The sequence below is a fragment of the Coffea arabica genome, chromosome 3e (assembly GCF_036785885.1).
Source record: "Coffea arabica cultivar ET-39 chromosome 3e, Coffea Arabica ET-39 HiFi, whole genome shotgun sequence".
NCBI lineage: Eukaryota > Viridiplantae > Streptophyta > Magnoliopsida > Gentianales > Rubiaceae > Coffea > Coffea arabica.
The window spans coordinates 24,859,538-24,878,167 of NC_092315.1; the positions used below are offsets into that span (position 1 = coordinate 24,859,538).

The 18,630-nt window shown below is 39.5% G+C and overlaps 1 long non-coding RNA gene across 1 annotated transcript; it reads right to left on the bottom strand.

Moving 5' to 3' along the window:
- Window positions 1-11,819: 11,819 nt before the first annotated feature.
- Window positions 11,820-15,623, bottom strand: LOC140038246 (uncharacterized). Its single transcript, XR_011842058.1, has 2 exons — window positions 14,997-15,623; window positions 11,820-14,756 (listed from the first exon to the last, which is right to left on the bottom strand). It is a non-coding gene; the product is annotated as an uncharacterized lncRNA (long non-coding RNA).
- Between the last annotated feature and the right edge of the window lie 3,007 nt (window positions 15,624-18,630).

Sequence of the window (18,630 nt, forward strand, 5' to 3'; positions counted from 1 at the left end):
CACTTACCTAAGAAACAAGAGATGTAGAGATGTTGGCCACCTAAGACCTTCAAACAAACTTCAATAGACCACTCACAAGCACCCAAAGGATAGATTTTATGGAGTAGAATCTAAGTTATGTGGTTGGTTTTGGAAGATTGAATGAAATGGAAGCTAGAAAGTTGAAGAATTTTGTCTTTCTTCTTGCTAGAGAGGTTCGGCCATCAAGAGGTGAAAATGGTGAATTTTTGTGATTTTTTTGAAGATATTAACCACTTAGTCAAAATAGTCAAGAAAATGAATAGTAACTCTTAAGTCCTAACCAATATCATGGTGACACTTGGCATCACATTAATGCATTCCTATCCTTTCTTTTCTCTCTCACATCAATCATTTCACACACTCTACTTATCTCTTAACACCCGATAAATTTTACACAGTATCCGGAATTTAACCTAATTGGCCGAATTTTTCCGAACTTTTCGCACTAGTGGGTCCCACGTCCATAAGATATTCTTAATTTTCTAAAAACTCTCCAATACTAGAAAAATCATCTAAAAACTCTATTTATCTATAAAATCCACCAAGAAAATTTCCTAGGCCAGAAAATGCAGAAAACATGCAATTAAAGGGGAAAACCCTAGGAAAATTATTAGGGCAATACGGGTTCTCACTTTCGGGGCGTCACAATCTCCCCTCCTTAAAAGAATGTCGTCCTCGACATTCCCTCTTGTACCAATCAAGTCAAGACATCCCGCAAAAATCTCTCAAGAGTCAAATCAAACCCACAGTCCGGCATCCTAAACTTCAAGCCTAGGATACACTACAGAGATCTGAAGCCTAAGCTCTGATACCAACTGTCACGGCCCCACCTCCCCCTGAGGCGAACCAGAGGGTTCGGCGGGCCGCGTGCCCGGCTCTCGCCGGGACTCAGTCGTTCACTACAATCCTCAAATGAATTACAATATAAATCTCAAATATACATCAAAGGTTCCCAAACTTTACATATCAAAAGCGAATCGTCCACGCTTCCGCAGCGCCAAAACTAGACTATTACACATCCAATCAATTCTAAACGTTCTTAAACGTTCAATACAATCCCAATATGAATGATTACACAAAAGGAAATCCAAGTTCAATCCATACATGAGATAATCCATGAATAAACACTACAAGCCCTTCCTTCGCCTTGAGCCCTGTGGAGGGGAATAAAACATTTTTGGGGTGAGCTAGAAGCTCAGCGAGTAACCAGTAAAATCAGTTATCAAATCAGTTTCACAATCGTTCATTTCAATGATGTTCAATTCAAATCAAATGATAAGTCCAGAAACAATTTCAACATTTACAAAACATTAAATATGGAGTATCAATATTTCAAGAAACATGTACAATGGAAAGCGATAGTAACATTCGTGCAAAGGATACATTCGTTCTCCTGTCATTTCATTGCATTTCATTATTTTCATTCGTGCATTCATTCACCCCGTCCCTGGCTTTTGGCCAGGCTCCACCAACCTACAAGGTAATACTCGAGTATACCGAAACGTTCACCCAAGTTCCTAGTCGCCCGACCGAGTCCGCTTCTGGCTCGAGACGACCGGTAACAAGGGGCAATGGCCAGTTCAGCCCAAAAGGCTTACATTCATGCGCAAGTAGCATTTAATCATTAATCATTGAAAATTTCACATATATTTAGGTCGAGTGCGATAAAGTACACACTCGCCTAGAAAACTCGTTTTAACAATCATTGAACAATAATAACAAGACATTAAGTCAAGGAATACAGTAAACAAGGAACACTGATATGCAAGCACACATGATATGTAAGAAAACAGTTCCCAAAAGTAACTTTGAAAACAGTTCAAAAGTACATAATGCAGGAAACGGTTCAAAAGTAAATTTGGAAACAGTTTGAGGTCACTCACCTCCATGGCTCAGAAAGCATCCAGCATATAACATTGTCTTGCTCAAATCCAAGTCTTAGATCACAAACCCAATGCAAACAAGTCCCTTCAAAATTCGGACAGCACTTCCCCTGAATTTGTTAACTTTTCCAGCCATCATGGCTTCATTATATCCTCAGCCAGTCCCAAAGGTACACACACAACAACAAGTTCATCCAATAGCCATTCAGCAAGCTCCACGTAATACGAGTACAAGTCAAGCTAGGGAAAAGTCCGGAAATGAAAGTTTAGCTCAAACCAGAAAAATAGTTTTGGACGTCACTTTGCGGTAATGGCACAAAGTGCGCTACGCTTATCGGATGAGGGTGTAAGACCCACCATCTCGAAGCTAAAATACAGGGCTACAACAATGTAGAAGGCCACTCAGTCCAAATCCTAGCACAACTAGGTCAAAAATGCAGAAAACCAAGCCAGAACCGTAATTGCAGGTTCCCAAATCACACAAAACTGTAATCAGTCCAATTCAGGCTATACAGGTCCAAATGCATTGATTCCATAGGAATATGATAGCTAAGACATCAAGCTACATTTCATCAGAAGACACCAACATCCAAATCCAAAGCAATTCCAGTCAAAACAGACGATTACAATCGCAGTTCGCGCATTCTGATCACCCAGAACAGCAACAGTAAAAACGGCATAACTCACTCTACACTACTCCAAATTCCCTGAAATTTTGCAGGCACTTCAAACTCATCAATACCTACAACTTTCATGTTTTGAAAAAAGTCCAATTCGGCCTCTATATATGACCTAAAATTTCGGACAGAATGTTCAACCAAGAACCCTAATTTTCCAGAAATTCTTCCAAATTCAAAATTGATTGCATTTATCAACAATTCACACCTACTAGAGTCAAAGCCCCTTATTACCAACCATCAAAAACAACCACACCATCAAGATCATATGAAACCAGAAAATTCCTCATAAAATAAAAAAACTCAACCAATTCATTCCAAACCATGAAATAATCCACAATTTCTCACACCATAGCCACCATTAGGCATAAAATAACCATCATTAAGTATAAGGGAGTAGTCAAACATCACTTACCTAAGAAACAAGAGCTGTAGAGATGTTGGCCACCTAAGACCTTCAAACAAACTTCAATAGACCACTCACAAGCACCCAAAGGATAGATTTTATGGAGTAGAATCTAAGTTATGTGGTTGGTTTTGGAAGATTGAATGAAATGGAAGCTAGAAAGTTGAAGAATTTTGTCTTTCTTCTTGCTAGAGAGGTTCGGCCATCAAGAGGTGAAAATGGTGAATTTTTGTGATTTTTTTGAAGATATTAACCACTTAGTCAAAATAGTCAAGAAAATGAATAGTAACTCTTAAGTCCTAACCAATATCATGGTGACACTTGGCATCACATTAATGCATTCCTATCCTTTCTTTTCTCTCTCACATCAATCATTTCACACACTCTACTTATCTCTTAACACCCGATAAATTTTACACAGTATCCGGAATTTAACCTAATTGGCCGAATTTTTCCGAACTTTTCGCACTAGTGGGTCCCACGTCCATAAGATATTCTTAATTTTCTAAAAACTCTCCAATACTAGAAAAATCATCTAAAAACTCTATTTATCTATAAAATCCACCAAGAAAATTTCCTAGGCCAGAAAATGCAGAAAACATGCAATTAAAGGGGAAAACCCTAGGAAAATTATTAGGGCAATACGGGTTCTCACTTTCGGGGCGTCACAATCTCCCCTCCTTAAAAGAATGTCGTCCTCGACATTCCCTCTTGTACCAATCAAGTCAAGACATCCCGCAAAAATCTCTCAAGAGTCAAATCAAACCCACAGTCCGGCATCCTAAACTTCAAGCCTAGGATACACTACAGAGATCTGAAGCCTAAGCTCTGATACCAACTGTCACGGCCCCACCTCCCCCTGAGGCGAACCAGAGGGTTCGGCGGGCCGCGTGCCCGGCTCTCGCCGGGACTCAGTCGTTCACTACAATCCTCAAATGAATTACAATATAAATCTCAAATATACATCAAAGGTTCCCAAACTTTACATATCAAAAGCGAATCGTCCACGCTTCCGCAGCCGCCAAAACTAGACTATTACACATCCAATCAATTCTAAACGTTCTTAAACGTTCAATACAATCCCAATATGAATGATTACACAAAAGGAAATCCAAGTTCAATCCATACATGAGATAATCCATGAATAAACACTACAAGCCCTTCCTTCGCCTTGAGCCCTGTGGAGGGGAATAAAACATTTTTGGGGTGAGCTAGAAGCTCAGCGAGTAACCAGTAAAATCAGTTATCAAATCAGTTTCACAATCGTTCATTTCAATGATGTTCAATTCAAATCAAATGATAAGTCCAGAAACAATTTCAACATTTACAAAACATTAAATATGGAGTATCAATATTTCAAGAAACATGTACAATGGAAAGCGATAGTAACATTCGTGCAAAGGATACATTCGTTCTCCTGTCATTTCATTGCATTTCATTATTTTCATTCGTGCATTCATTCACCCCGTCCCTGGCTTTTGGCCAGGCTCCACCAACCTACAAGGTAATACTCGAGTATACCGAAACGTTCACCCAAGTTCCTAGTCGCCCGACCGAGTCCGCTTCTGGCTCGAGACGACCGGTAACAAGGGGCAATGGCCAGTTCAGCCCAAAAGGCTTACATTCATGCGCAAGTAGCATTTAATCATTAATCATTGAAAATTTCACATATATTTAGGTCGAGTGCGATAAAGTACACACTCGCCTAGAAAACTCGTTTTAACAATCATTGAACAATAATAACAAGACATTAAGTCAAGGAATACAGTAAACAAGGAACACTGATATGCAAGCACACATGATATGTAAGAAAACAGTTCCCAAAAGTAACTTTGAAAACAGTTCAAAAGTAGATAATGCAGGAAACGGTTCAAAAGTAAATTTGGAAACAGTTTGAGGTCACTCACCTCCATGGCTCAGAAAGCATCCAGCATATAACATTGTCTTCCTCCAATCCAAGTCTTAGATCACAAACCCAATGCAAACAAGTCCCTTCAAAATTCGGACAGCACTTCCCCTGAATTTGTTAACTTTTCCAGCCATCATGGCTTCATTATATCCTCAGCCAGTCCCAAAGGTACACACACAACAACAAGTTCATCCAATAGCCATTCAGCAAGCTCCACGTAATACGAGTACAAGTCAAGCTAGGGAAAAGTCCGGAAATGAAAGTTTAGCTCAAATCAGAAAAATAGTTTTGGACGTCACTTTGCGGTAATGGCACAAAGTGCGCTACGCTTATCGGATGAGGGTGTAAGACCCACCATCTCGAAGCTAAAATACAGGGCTACAACAATGTAGAAGGCCACTCAGTCCAAATCCTAGCACAACTAGGTCAAAAATGCAGAAAACCAAGCCAGAACCGTAATTGCAGGTTCCCAAATCACACAAAACTGTAATCAGTCCAATTCAGGCTATACAGGTCCAAATGCATTGATTCCATAGGAATATGATAGCTAAGACATCAAGCTACATTTCATCACAAGACACCAACATCCAAATCCAAAGCAATTCCAGTCAAAACAGACGATTACAATCGCAGTTCGCGCATTCTGATCACTCGCCGGGACTCAGTCGTTCACTACAATCCTCAAATGAATTACAATATAAATCTCAAATATACATCAAAGGTTCCCAAACTTTACATATCAAAAGCGAATCGTCCACTCTTCCGCAGCGCCAAAACTAGACTATTACACATCCAATCAATTCTAAACGTTCTTAAACGTTCAATACAATCCCAATATGAATGATTACACAAAAGGAAATCCAAGTTCAATCCATACATGAGATAATCCATGAATAAACACTACAAGCCCTTCCTTCGCCTTGAGCCCTGTGGAGGGGAATAAAACATTTTTGGGGTGAGCTAGAAGCTCAGCGAGTAACCAGTAAAATCAGTTATCAAATCAGTTTCACAATCGTTCATTTCAATGATGTTCAATTCAAATCAAATGATAAGTCCAGAAACAATTTCAACATTTACAAAACATTAAATATGGAGTATCAATATTTCAAGAAACATGTACAATGGAAAGCGATAGTAACATTCGTGCAAAGGATACATTCGTTCTCCTGTCATTTCATTGCATTTCATTATTTTCATTCGTGCATTCATTCACCCCGTCCCTGGCTTTTGGCCAGGCTCTACCAACCTACAAGGTAATACTCGAGTATACCGAAACGTTCACCCAAGTTCCTAGTCGCCCGACCGAGTCCGCTTCTGGCTCGAGACGACCGGTAACAAGGGGCAATGGCCAGTTCAGCCCAAAAGGCTTACATTCATGCGCAAGTAGCATTTAATCATTAATCATTGAAAATTTCACATATATTTAGGTCGAGTGCGATAAAGTACACACTCGCCTAGAAAACTCGTTTTAACAATCATTGAACAATAATAACAAGACATTAAGTCAAGGAATACAGTAAACAAGGAACACTGATATGCAAGCACACATGATATGTAAGAAAACAGTTCCCAAAAGTAACTTTGAAAACAGTTCAAAAGTAGATAATGCAGGAAACGGTTCAAAAGTAAATTTGGAAACAGTTTGAGGTCACTCACCTCCATGGCTCAGAAAGCATCCAGCATATAACATTGTCTTGCTCAAATCCAAGTCTTAGATCACAAACCCAATGCAAACAAGTCCCTTCAAAATTCGGACAGCACTTCCCCTGAATTTGTTAACTTTTCCAGCCATCATGGCTTCATTATATCCTCAGCCAGTCCCAAAGGTACACACATAACAACAAGTTCATCCAATAGCCATTCAGCAAGCTCCACGTAATACGAGTACAAGTCAAGCTAGGGAAAAGTCCGGAAATGAAAGTTTAGCTCAAACCAGAAAAATAGTTTTGGACGTCACTTTGCGGTAATGGCACAAAGTGCGCTACGCTTATCGGATGAGGGTGTAAGACCCACCATCTCGAAGCTAAAATACAGGGCTACAACAATGTAGAAGGCCACTCAGTCCAAATCCTAGCACAACTAGGTCAAAAATGCAGAAAACCAAGCCAGAACCGTAATTGCAGGTTCCCAAATCACACAAAACTGTAATCAGTCCAATTCAGGCTATACAGGTCCAAATGCATTGATTCCAAAGGCATATGATAGCTAAGACATCAAGCTACATTTCATCAGAAGACACCAACATCCAAATCCAAAGCAATTCCAGTCAAATCAGACGATTACAATCGCAGTTCGCGCATTCTGATCACCCAGAACAGCAACAGTAAAAACGGCATAACTCACTCTACACTACTCCAAATGCCCTGAAATTTTGCAGGCACTTCAAACACATCAATACCTACAACTTTCATGTTTTGAGCAAAGTCCAATTCGGCCTCTATCTATGACCTAAAATTTCGGACAGAATGTTCAACCAAGAACCCTAATTTTCCAGAAATTCTTCCAAATTCAAAATTGATTGCATTTATCAACAATTCACACCTACTAGAGTCAAAGCCCCTTATTACCAACCATCAAAAACAACCACACCATCAAGATCATATGAAATCAGAAAATTCCTCATAAAATAAAAAAACTCAACCAATTCATTCCAAACCATGAAATAATCCACAATTTCTCACACCATAGCCACCATTAGGCATAAAATAACCATCATTAAGTATAAGGGAGTAGTCAAACATCACTTACCTAAGAAACAAGAGATGTAGAGATGTTGGCCACCTAAGACCTTCAAACAAACTTCAATAGACCACTCACAAGCACCCAAAGGATAGATTTTATGGAGTAGAATCTAAGTTATGTGGTTGGTTTTGGAAGATTGAATGAAATGGAAGCTAGAAAGTTGAAGAATTTTGTCTTTCTTCTTGCTAGAGAGGTTCGGCCATCAAGAGGTGAAAATGGTGAATTTTTGTGATTTTTTTGAAGATATTAACCACTTAGTCAAAATAGTCAAGAACATGAATAGTAACTCTTAAGTCCTAACCAATATCATGGTGACACTTGGCATCACATTAATGCATTCCTATCCTTTCTTTTCTCTCTCACATCAATCATTTCACACACTCTACTTATCTCTTAACACCCGATAAATTTTACACAGTATCCGGAATTTAACCTAATTGGCCGAATTTTTCCGAACTTTTCACACTAGTGGGTCCCACGTCCATAAGATATTCTTAATTTTCTAAAAACTCTCCAATACTAGAAAAATCATCTAAAAACTCTATTTATCTATAAAATCCACCAAGAAAATTTCCTAGGCCAGAAAATGCAGAAAACATGCAATTAAAGGGGAAAACCCCAGGAAAATTATTAGGGCAATACGGGTTCTCACTTTCGGGGCGTCACAGTTTCCCCATCTTGCTTTTTGAATTGTTGCTTCTTCACATTACTACCTTGGCTTTGCAAAGCATCCAACTGCGATTTGAGGGTAGACACATTAACAATCTTTCCAGCCTTCACGAAATCATCATATTCTTCAAGCTTATTGATGTAACAGCCCCACTTTCCCCTAAGGCGAACCAAAGGGGTGAGCGGACTGCCTGCCCAACTCTCGCCAGGACTCACGATGCAGACTAGAACTATCTACAGCGATCCGGAACTTACGAACGAGCGTAAATGAGTCAAAATGGTAAAATAACCCAAAATTTTAAAACAATGAAATCCGAAGTCGGCCATGAATAGTGACCGACCCGTCAGAACCCAACCGAAATAGCCAACAAACATTCACATATGAACTTTAGCGTTTACAAATCAAAATGACATACAAAAGTTTTCAAAAGTTAATATATACACACGGTTTGCCAAATCAAAAGAGAAAACGCCCCAAAAGTACACTTAGGGTTTTAATACATGAGCTATACAAAAGATATGTTCAACTAGCTCAATTTGGCAGCCATTTGTCAAATCCAGACCAAAAGGGTTTATTTTCCTGTAAGGAAAACAAAAGGAACAGAAAGGGGTGAGCTTGCGCTCAATGAGATACCAAACAGATAGCATTAAAATCATAGCATTTCACATTTAACAAATCAGGTACACATGTCAGAGGTAAAGCAAAAGAACCAATGATTCAAATCAGAAGGATACGGGTGGCTCTCAGGAGCCAAATTTCCCAGCGCAGTACTTGATCCAAACCGGTTGACTCTCCGTCAACGTATATAGAACCAACGCGTCCGTAGACCCCTCTTTACACCGAATTCCGTCCACCAAACACCCCTTTACCGGGCCCGCTCACCGTAACCGAACAGAAATGGTAATACTCGAGTATACCCGGAATCAAGGGTCTCAATACCCAAAATCCCCGAACAGACTACCGTGGTTCGTTATCTAATCGTCCAGGCCCTTGCCGGCCCGACTCGAATAACTTAGCCACAGGATTGAGCTCATAGGTCATAGAAATCCGAACAGATGCAGACACAGATAACAGATTCAAATTTTGCATAGTAAATTGGCATATGAACAGACTAGAGAACGAGTGTGATAAAGTACACCCTCGTCTCGAACAAATAAACAGATTGCAGAGCAGAAATCAAGTTAAACAGATTGCAGAGCAGAAATCAAGTTAAACAGCAATGGAGGGGAGTGGTACACTCACCGGCTCAACTTCAAAAGTTTTTACTTCAGATTGGCCTTAATCGCCAAGAAACCCTAAAATAATCAAAATAAACCAATTGAAGGTTTCATATCCAAAATCGAGTAAACGGAATGCACAAGTGAGGCTCGACTACACGTCGTACGCCTTGCCCAAAAATACTAATGCAAGGGTGCAAAAACATGATTTTCTTGGAAACAAAAGATAACATGAAGACTTAGGGTCAACAACCCAAAAGCCCTTCATTTCCATCAAAAGGCAAATCCAACTTAAAGAACCAAACGGCCTAGAAAATCGGACAGCATTTCCCCTAAATTTCTTACTTTTCCAGCCATTAAGGCTTCATGATTTCCTCAAATCAGTCCCAACACCTCACACAAAAGTCATCTCATATCCCAAAAGCCGTTCACTAGGCTCAAAGCAATACAAGTACAAAAGTTAGCTAGGAAATGACCGGAATAAGAGTAAGCCTTAAAACATGCAAACAAGTACAATGAGACTCGATAACGAATCATAAAGCCATGCCAATCACAACCCCAATAGGGTTTCATATACATATATAAGCATAATAGCAAACCAGAAAATCAGAAAATATAACTCATTTGATCAATCAACAAAAACAGGTTTGGCCTCCGTATGCGGTAATGGCACAAAATGCGTTGGGCTTATCGGATGAGGGCGTAAGACCCACCATCTCGAAGCTAAAAGACAGGGCTACAACAATGTAGAAGGCCTCTCAGTCCAAATCCTAGCACAACTAGGTCAAATGTGCCAAATACTAAACCAGAATTACCAAAACAGGTTTGCAAAACACACAAAACTGTAATGAACACAACTCAGTCTATACAAGTCCAAATGCCGAAGTTCCTAAGGCATAGGTTAGCTAAGACATCCAGCTACATTTCATCAGAAGACACCAACTTCAAAATCGAAACCAATGCCAGTCAAAATAGACAATTACTATCGCAGTTCGCACATTCTGTTCACCCAGAACAGCAACAGTAAAAACGGCATAACTCACTCTACACTACTCCAAATGCCCTGAAATTTTGCAGGCACTTCAAACTCATCAATACCTACAACTTTCATGTTTTGAGAAAAGTCCAATTGGGCCTCTATCTATGACCTAAAATTTCGGACAGAATGTTCAACCAAGAACCCTAATTTTCCAGAAATTCTTCCAAATTCAAAATTGATTGCAATTTCCTATCATATGCACCTACTAGAGCTAAAGCCCCTTATCAACAACCATCAAAAACAACCACACCATCAAGATCATATGAAACCAGAAAATTCATCATAAAATTGAAAACTTCACCAAAACACTTCAAATCAAGAAACAAGTCACATAATCCATCACTTTAGGTCCCATTAAGCACCATATAAGCATCAATAAGTGTAGTGGAATGTTTAATCATCACTTACCTAAGAAATAAGAGAAGAGGAGTTGTAGACCACCCTAGCTCTTCAAGAAAACTTCACCAAACAACCTCTATCACCAACTAGAAAGATTTTTATGGAGTAGAAATGGATGTAAGCAAATGTTTTTGGGTGATTTGCACCAAGTAGTAGCTAGAACTTGAAGAGTTTCTTCTTCCTTCCTTGCACAAGAGGTTCGGCCAACAAGAGGTAAGAAATGGTATTTTTTTGTGCATTTTTGAGATATTTAACCAATTTTTGGTCAAAAGTCAAAATAGTGAATAGTAAATCTTAAGTCAAACCACTAAGAGGGTGACACTTGTCACCTCATTAATGCAAGCTTATCACTTCTTATACCTCTCACATCAATCAAATCTCACTCTCTACTTATCTCTTACCACCCGATAAATTTTACACAGTATCCGGAATTTAACCTAATTGGCCGAATTTTTCCGAACTTTTCGCACTAGTGGGTCCCACGTCCGATATACGTTCTTAATTTCTCAAAATCCATTCGATACTAGAAAAATCATCTAAAAACTATATTTACTCACAAAAATTATCTAGAAAATTTTCCGGATACAGAAAGTGCAGAAAACAAGCCATAGAAAATAAGAAAGCCTAGAAAAATAATAAAACCTAGAAAATGGAAAAGTTACGGGTTCTCACACTCTCTCCCCCTTAAAGAAATTTCGCCCTCGAAATTTTCTCTTCAAAATTTAAAGTAACCAATGGCCTGTACCTTCTTCGTCTTCAGAGTCAGAAGAAACGAGATTCTTCATTCCAGTTGTCGCGCCCCACTTTTCGATCGTCGAAATGTATGATGTGTGAAGTGTGGTGTGAACGTATGCAAAATAAAAGTAAAGGCCATGGGACTTTGGAAAGCGACGATTTGGCCAAAAAAATAGTTTTAAAAAGGGTTTTGAAATGAAAAGTTTGGAGTCGCCACTTGGTAATGGTTTAAGGTGTACCAAGTCACCCAAGAATGAGTTTTAAAGTCAAGTAGTAATAAACCCTTTTTAAAACGACTCCTAGTCTACGTAAACCAAAGAAAAAGGTTCGGGAGTCACGTTTGACAAAGGGGAAGGCAAGGATAGAATCCAAGGCACCCCTTTGACCTAGCCAAGGCTAGTTGCGTTGATTTAATCAAAGATTTTCTTGTTTTAACCAAAGAATTTATTACATTTGAGTGCCCTACATGAATGCAAACCCTAGACCTAGGGGAATTGGGGGAAATTTCCCTTCAAAGGTTGAGTGGTGCCAATCACATTAATTGTGAAGCCCAATATTAATCCTTTGAAGAAGTCACGAATAATGCAAGTGGGATGCAAATGAATGAAATGCATGCGTGCAATGTGAGGACATGAGTTTGAAAAAGTAATAAAAGAAAATAAATATGTAAATGAAAGTGTGCACGTGAGTGGGCAATGTACGGTATGTGAAATGGTAATATGAAGTGCATGTGTGCAAGTAATGATAAAAGTGTTCGTGTGCAAGTGAAGGTAAAAGGGTTCGTGTGCAAGTGGAGACAAAAAAGTGTTCGTGTGCAAGTGAAGGTGATAAAAAGGTGCATGTGTGCAAATGAGACAAAAAGTGAAAGTGTAATGATAGAGTGGATTGAGAGTGCGTGAGCCTAGGGAATTCATGCATATTGGGTACGGGAGACCTAAATCGTGACTTGATTTTCCCTTTGATTAGAAGGCGAAACTAGCGTGCTAAGGCTATCGAGTAGCCACACTCGCTCGTTTCCCTTTTCAAGAGGGGACTCTCAAGCAAAATGAACCCTATAGCTAGTATGGGATGCAAAACCTAAGAATGAGGGGAAAGGGGGTTCGAGGAGCATGCCAAGTGATAAAACTAAGAAAAAATGCATGATATGTGGTGCACAGGCAAATAATGCATTAGTGAAAAACAAAGGAAAAATTCTATTGGGTCTAGCGTTGGACTAGCCCTTCCTATGAATTCCTAATGAAATAATGAACCACAACTAGCATTGGACTAGTGTGGTGACGTTCGTCCATCACATTCATTCATGCTATAGAAAGCGAGTAGACATGCCAAACACTTATAAGCACATAGCACATAACATTTAGCATGCTCGACTAGATGCAAAGCCCTAACAAAGCAAATTAACACGTAGTAACTAAGCATGCAAGACACATAAGACAATTAAAGCCCTAACTATTACATTTGCTAGCTAGGCACATGACTTCGATAGGTCTTCATTGAATGCTCCTCCAAACCCTATCTATTACATTAGGGAGACCCCACTACAATCTAAAAGGGGGAAAAGAATAAAATAATTAAATCCCTAACTATTACAAGCCAAGAGGTGTACACATACCCCATAATGAATAACTTAAATAAAAAGCAAAAGTAAGTAAAAAAAATGAAAAGAATTAAAGAAAGGCAAAGAAAGCAAAGTAGACAGGCATATTCACATAACACGTAGGAGCACGTAGGAAAAAATAAACTCAAGAATATAGAAGTTACCTCCCTCGCAACGGAAATCGAGTAAATGAGATATTAGCTTCAAAACAATAAAAAGGTCAAGGTACCAATTTATTTGGCAAATAATCACAAAGGATAAAAAATAAGCATGAATTTGAATCAATTAAATCATGTCGACAATTCACATTTAAGAAGTCAAGAGAAGAAAGGACCTGATTGCAAAGATTGACAAAGTTTGGAGGTCAAAATTAAAGAAAAATAAAGTTCAGGGACCTATTTGCAATTAAAGCAAGGACCGAATTAAAAGAAGTTGAAAATGTCCAGGGCCACAATACAATTAGGGAGAAATTCAGGGACTGATTTGCAAAATCGTTTTCTGGTTTCTTAATGGACCAAGCCATTGGGCCATTTCCTTTATTTGTTTGGGCCAAAGCCTTACAAGCCCAACCGAAAATCCAAAACAAAAAGGGAATGGGCCATCTTCACCTTTCTTGGGCCAAGATAACTTGACCCAATCGAAAGTCCAAGGAAAACAAGTGGGCTAGTATAATATTTTGACCCAAACATTAGCCAACCAAAAAGATGGGCCTTGACCCTCTAGCCCGAACCAAAAAACCAAACAAAATAAACTAAAACGACTTTCTTAAACCCAAACAAAAATAACCTCTTAGCCCAAGGCACTTGTTTCATTAAACCCAACATGATAAAATCAAAATAAATTATTGAACCACAATTAGAACCTACAAACAAGAATTAATCTAGTAAAAGGACTATTCATGCTTATTAGAAGATGATTTAAATCTAGAAGGGAGAAACAAACGCACTTTTTCCACTTTTCGGGTCATATCAGAACAAGGGGAAGCTGAGGGGTTAAAATGCAACAAGAGCAGGGACCTAATTGAAGGACTTATGAAGGTGTTGGAGGAAAAATTATGAAGTCCTAAAATTCTGGGGTTAAATCATAATGGAAAGGGAAATTGAGGGACTGGAATCATGAATTTAATCAAGCAATCCTCTTCTTCCCAAATTGGCTCAACGTTCGCTGCTATTTCATTCCTCTTTGCAACCAGAAAATTCAACTTCGGACTCCAATCAACAAAACAAAACAAAAGCAAAACAAATGACTCTCACATGAATCCCCTCGCACGCCATTTTATGTCATGAATTTAAATCCATACAAGAGGAACACCAAACAAACGAGAAGCGGAGCAGATTGCCAAAACAAACGGACGCCCAAACAAACCCATTCGAATCAATTATTTTGACAAGCATGAAACAGTCGAACGTATATAAATCAGAAATTAATCCATTCTTCAGGCCGAACTTTCATTGAAGCATTCTGTCGAACAACAAACAGCCATTAAAAAACTTCACCAATTTCTCGCCCAATTGACATGAATCAGCACCCAAAATTTCATCAAATGCAAGAAAACTCCAGTCCAATCGACATTCAAAGCATACATACTTCCAATTAGTGAATAATTCAACAGAGAAATGGCTACAAGCCACAACGTGAAAAATAAAACACGCTTCGAAAACTTACATGAAAACTGAAATTTGAAGGATGATGGTGGCTTACCGTTTGTTTCTTGGTAAAAATTTTGCGGGTGCTGATGTCGGATTTGGTTGCTTGGGCGGGCGGTTGGCCACTTGTTTGTGCCGGCAGAGGGCGGAGCTTGAACTATGATGGAAGAAGCGATGAAGCTGGCGTCGCGCTTGACGGAAGAGGGCGGCAACAGCTTCCCGCGAACGGCAGTTCCAGCTGCTCTGCTTCCTCAGTCGCAAGCTCTTTGTCCGCTGCTATCCTCTCTTTCTCTGTTTCTAATTTTCCCAGCTTTTCCCTTCATCCGCCGCCCTTGATTTTTCTCCTCCTTTTCTGATTTTTCCTCCTCGGCTCTCCACTCTCTCGGCCCTCAACCGCAGCCGTTCTCCCTTTTCTATTTTTTCCACTCTAGCTTCTCCCAGCCGAAGCCTTCTTCTCTTTTCAGATTTTTAGCCTTCCCCCCAGCCGTTCTTTTTCTCCTTTTTTCCGCTATCTCTCCGCTGTTTTTCTTAGCCCACAGACTCTCCCCAGATTTTTCCCTACTCTCCCCTCCTTTTTCGATTTCGTTTTTCCTCTCCCCTTTCCTCCGAAGCCCCCTCCCTGTTTTTTCTCTCTTTTTGGCCGTCAGCCTCCCCTTGGCCTCCACCAAGTGTGTTTGACACCTACCCCTATACACTTGTCCTATAATTCTTTAGACACTTGTCTAATGATTGTTGTGTACACTTGTTCAACATGCCCACTTCCACCTATTTTGCCATTTTCATTTTTCTTCAAAAATCAATGAATGATAAATTAACAATTTTCAAACCAAATTTAAGAGAATTAAGGCCACTTTTATCATCTTACAAAAATAAAAATGATGAATCTAACCCAATTAAATTAAAAAAAAAAATAATAATAATAATAATAATAAATAATAAATGATAAAGATGAAATTTAAAAATAATCAAAATTTGGTGTCTACAGTTTGCCCCTCTTTGTCTGAGTTTTGGAAAAACTTGAGACAAAGAAGTAGACACCAAAACTTACCTGTGTTATTCAGCTGCGAATTACTCAAACGATGGGGACTGACCCCTGACGGGTAATTTTAAAATCGGGACTGACCCGGGATAGAAATTTAAAACGGGGCTGACCCGAGCAGGAATTTAAAACGGGACTGGCCCGAACAGGAATTTTGAAATCGGGACTGACCCGAACAGGAATTTCAAATTGGGATAGACCCACGGGATAGACCCGGACAGAAATGTAAAATTGGGATAGACCCACGGGATGTTGTGAAGTTGGCGGCACGAAATCCAGGCCCAACGTGATTTTTGGAATGTTGGCGGCACGAAATCCAGGCCCAACTTGATGTTTGTGAGGTTGGCGGCACGAAATCCAGGCCCAACTTGATTTTCGGAATGTTGGCGGCACGAAATCCAGGCCCAACTTGATGTTTGTGAGGTTGGCGGCACGAAATCCAGGCCCAACGTGGTCTTTGAGATGTTGGCGGCACCAAGTCCAGGCCCAACGTGATAAAGTGAAGTTGGCGGCACCAAGTCCAGGCCCAACGTGATAAAGTGATGTTGGCGGCACCAAGTCCAGGCCCAATGAGATCTTTGAGATGTTGGCGGCACCAAGTCCAGGCCCAACGTGATCTTTGAAATGTTGGCGGCACGAAATCCAGGCCCAACGTGATGATGTGAAGTTGGCGGCACCAAGTCCAGGCCCAATGAGATCTTTGAGATGTTGGCGGCACCAAGTCCAGGCCCAACGTGATCTTTGAAATGTTGGCGGCACGAAATCCAGGCCCAACGTGATGATGTGAAGTTGGCGGCACCAAGTCCAGGCCCAACGTGACATTTGTGATGTCGGCGGCACCAAGTCCAGGCCCAACGGGATGAAGTGAAGTTGGTGGCACGAAAACCAAGCCCAACGTGATAGAGTGAAGTTGGTGGCACGAAAACCAAGCCCAACTTGACATTTGAACTGTTGGCGGCACGAAACTCAGGCCCAACTTGACATTTGAACTGTTGGCGGCACGAAACTCAGGCCCAACGTGATTTTTAGAATGGTCAGTGGGATAAGACCCAATCCTGCCATCCAATTGGTGAAGAAATTGAATTTGATTCGTCAAAATACAAAAGATTAAATTTGATTTTCCAAGAAACAAAAATTTGAACTTGATTTTTGACTTTTTGATTTGATTTTTGGTTTTTTCTCTTTTTTTCTTTTTCCCTTCTTTTTTCCCTTTTTCAAAAATTTTAATAAAATAATTTGCCCCAAGTGTAGTGTCCATTTTTCCTCCTTCTTCTTGCTTCTCTTTGCAGTATCGGCCTTCCGCCTTACTGGATGCCTTTCGTCATTTTGAATCATGAATACCTGTACAAGGGGTTCATCAAAGTATGACATGCACTTAAATTCCAGGAAAAGAGCAGCGGGATTGTTTCGAAAAATGTTATTATTTGATTCTTGGACGAAATCCTCAATTGGATTACAAAAAATGTTTGCCCCTGTGTGGGCTTATTTTGCGAAATTTTGCAAATAAAAATTTTGCCCCAGTTTGGGCCCATTTGATTGCAAACAATTGGTTTGGATGACTTTCCATTTATGCGAACACTATAAGAAAAAAAAAATTTCATGATGAATTTCTCAAAATAATACCAAATTACAAAGGATTTCTTCCTTACCTTAACATCGAAGCTTTGGGTAATGGCGTTATTTCTGATTTGGAAATGGGAGGTCAAGATTTGTCTTATTCATGTGCTAAGATGGTATGTAACCCCTTCTATACCACATCTTGGTGAAAGCAAAGAGTTTATCATCCTTATTTCTTAAGAAAACGTAGTCCACATACGAGCTTTATAGGCTTGCAATAACACGGATGGAAACGATAGCTAAAACATGAAAAAACTGGTTGTTCCCTTATGATCACAAATGATTGATGGCTTACGAGCATAATCGCCACTTTGGATTGTCATGAAGGAATAAGTCAACGATGGACTTTATCAGCTTGTAATTTGGCTTGAAAACGATAGCTAAAGAAAGAAATAATTTTCAAGGACATTGCACCGAAGATCGCGTTTTTCTCAAAATTACCCTCAATTTGGACTCCAAGATCTTGGACTTTGTTTGACTTTTTGTCATCACTCAACAGGGTCTTTCGGCATCAAATCTCTCTTTTTTTTTTCTTTTTTTTTTTTTTTTTTCATTTCGCTCGTTTTTCTCTTCTTTTTCCCCCTTTTCAAAAATAACCTCGCGGGGTTTCACATGAAGAGCAGTGTCAACCTCACACCTAATCAATTCAGAAATACAGCTAAAATTTTCGACATCAGAGATTTCCTTGACAAAGCCAGTGCAAAGAACAGAAGTCAGGACTTTCGGCTTTGTAATGGGGTCAGGTGGGGTGCTTAGAAAAGTTAAGGCTTGAAAACAGATTTCAGAACTGGTTTGAAGAATCTGAGATCGCATTGTTGCGCCAACCCTATTTTAGGGTAAAATCAGAATTTGCCTCAGTTTTTGCTCAATTGAGGCTTTTTCTCTTTCATTTTCTTTCTTTTTGATTTTTTTTTTTTTTTTTTTCCATTCGGCCATTTTTTGAAATTTGCCCCAGTTTATTTGTGGACTGAGGTTCTCTTTTCTTCTTTTGTTTTTGATTTTGTGGCTTTTCACCTTTCACCTTTTGAAATTT